Below are 3261 nucleotides of genomic sequence, written 5' to 3'. Positions count from 1 at the left end.
CACTCATACTTGTTTTCTAGCCATAAGTAAAGGTCACAGAGTCTATAATTGGTGAATCTAAAGAAGCTAAATAAGAAGGTGAACCCAAAGAAAAACATATAGTTATTTTCCTGGCTATGGGAGTAGACAAAATTGCCAGGCAAAAAATTGGGATCTTGGGGATTGGGTAGGATGGGGGTAATTGGAGATGGGGAGAGAAAAGTGACAAGGGGAGGATGGGGGAAACTTAGGAAACAGGATGATTGCGATAAAGGAAGGTTGGATAGGGGAACAGGGAAGCACAAACCTTAGGGTTGGCAAGAGACTTGAACCTAGAGTGGCTCCCAGGAGCCAAAGGCGATGTCCCCAGTTAGTTCCTTGGGCAGCTGAGGATGGGGAACCTGAAATGACCCTATCCTATAGCAATACTGACGAATATCTTGCATATCACCATAGAACCTTCATCTGGTGATGGATGGAGATAGAGACAGAGACCCACACTGGAGCACTGGACTGAGCTCCCAAGGTCCCAATGAGGAGCAGAAGGAGGGAGAACATGAGCAAGGAAGTCAGGATCACGAGGAGTGCACCCATCGTGCACTGAGACAGTGGGGCTGATCTATTGGGAGCTCACCAAGGCCAGCTGGACAGTGACTGAAAAAGCATGGGATCAAACCAGACTCTCTGAACATGGCAAACAATGAGGGCTGATGAGAAACCAAGGACAATGGCACGGGGTTTTGATCCTACTTCATGTTCTGGCTTTGTGGGAGCCTACCCAGTTCAGATGTTCACCTTCCTAGATATGGACGGAGTGGGGAGGACCTTTGACTTTCCCCAGGGCAGGGAACCGTGACTGCTCTTTGGACTTGAGAGGGAGGGGGAGAGGAGTGGGGTGAGGGGGAGAAGGGTTTGAGTAGGTGGAGAGAAATGGGAGGCTGGGAGGAGGCAGAAACTTTTTTTTTCTTTTTCTCAATAAAAATTAAAAAAAAAAGAAAGAAAAAAAAAAGAAATTAACCAGTGTAGCTAAAGTTAACCTTTATGTCCTTGCTTTAAAGTTCTATGGGTTTCTCAATTCTAACTTAAAAATACATTAGCAATATCATCTCTTTCCAGGACTCTGTAAATTCATGTGTTCATCCTTTTGGGGCATAGTATGATTTCACTGATTTAATAATTTTCATTTTTTCTTTACCTATTATTTTCCGTCATTTATTCTTGATATTATTTTTTTCAGAAGAAATGGTAGACTCTTGGAAAGTATTAGGATGATATCCTTGTAAAATATATTTGAAGATATAAACTCAGTATTGGGTTTTTTGTGAACTACAACTAGTTTAAATTACCTGAAATTTTCATGGAGAAAGTAGGCTGTATGATATAACATAGTTAAAGGGTTTCTTTTTCTCAAGGTTCTATGAAAAATAAGCAACTAAATATTATTACAACCACATTAAATAATTCTTACAAATTTTTACTTTAATGTGTCACTAAATGTACAAATATGTTAATGGATAACTTGTAGTTTCTACAAATTTCCCTTTCTATAAAGCCAGTTAGTATGTTTAGACAAGTATCTACTACAGAATCCACTATTTTATCATTTTAAGATACAATGGGTACGTCTTAATCATTGTTTGCATGTTAGGTTTGTTATAACTACTGTGGCTATTGCAAAATTACAGACACAAATACTTATATTTTTTTGTGTGTGAAGATGAATCTAAAATTAAGTTGTTGAGAAATAAAAAAACTGCAAAACCCAATAGAATCTGTCTTTCAGTTGTTCCCGCACATGCAAATATCTATCTCATTGCTATATACAGTCTGCTACTATCACACTCCTGGAGTATATTTATCATTTATCAAATCAATATCTGCTAAACGCTAATGTAGGGGTTTTGCACAGACAGACTGTGCAGAGTGTTCATGGTGTCCTTACAACACTAGACTCTACTATTTTAATTATTTTCCTGTTAAATCAGTGAGACACATTCATTGAGGAGATGATTACAGTGATGTTACTCATTATGATACATAGACCCCTTTGAGTTTCTGTCTAAAGCATCCACTTGGGAGTCAAATTTTACTTGACTAACAGAAGAAAGCAAACTGAAGAAATAAAGGACATAGACATGAGCCAGTGATTGTGACTGAGGAAATAAAAGAATAAGTCTAGGTACAAGTTAACCCCATATAGACTGCTAGCCCATCTTTATTTCACGTTCTACATTTTATAGGTTGCACATTATTTGATAAAAGTTACGTTTTTCATCTTTTCTTAAGTATCAATCAATTTAATAGATGATATTTCAAGTTTTACTCTTATCTCAATGGATATGTGTGCCTTACGGAAATCATATTAACAAAGATAACTTCAAATGTTAGAGAATAATTTGTGTGTTAACATAAGATAATAAGAGCATTCATCTACTAAGATGAGTTATCTATAAGCTATTGCTAAGTATATCCTAAGTGCAATGTTCTATAAGAATTCCAAGGTAACCAGATAACTCTTCCTTTACACAAACTTTTTCAGAGAGATACAACATATTTGTATGAAATTATCATTTTGTATTATGGAATATATATTAAAGAGGGATAGAAATAAAATGATACAGAAATTCAGTGGTGGATCTTATGTCAGTCAAGTTAATGTTATTTCAAAATATCGGCCTCTGAGTTACAAGGTGTGTAGCTGAATGACCTTATATTTGGGAAACCTTTATAATTTTGTCACATGGATTGTGAAATAACATTTTATTTTTTTTAATCCTCATGTTTAAGCATGCAGATATGTTTTAAATTTCTTTTTGTACATCATGAAGTCTGTTGTACTTTGTTCCAGTTATCATAATTTCTGGTCGTAGTGTGAAATGATTCTAATTTTTATGTTTTTTTTGTTTAATATCTCTTATTTTTTCCCTGAGGTTGTTTTTCCAAGGCATTTACTTTTCTTTTGCATTTAAGCAATTTTGAATGAGTTGAATACTTTTTTGGTCTATTTTGCCTTTTATTGCTCTTTTTTAATATATAAATTTATATTACTTTTACCAAAGAAGGGGAATTTTGCTGCTACCTCAGATAATTTTATCTGCTTTTTTATCCATTCTTCTTCTGTAACTCAATCTGTGTTTTGAGTCTTCTTACTACTTCCCTACAAGGCAAACTTACACGTACTTTCTTCTTCCAAATATGTATAATAAAACAGTGTGAGACAACTGTGATGTAAATCATGACATGTACACAAATTGCAATAAGAATTCTAAATATATTCTAAAT

The sequence above is a fragment of the Microtus oregoni genome, unplaced genomic scaffold, assembly GCF_018167655.1.
Source record: "Microtus oregoni isolate MIOR12 unplaced genomic scaffold, Mior012 000034F_ref0000314, whole genome shotgun sequence".
Classification (NCBI taxonomy): domain Eukaryota; kingdom Metazoa; phylum Chordata; class Mammalia; order Rodentia; family Cricetidae; genus Microtus; species Microtus oregoni.
This window is presented reverse-complemented; position numbering follows the sequence as displayed.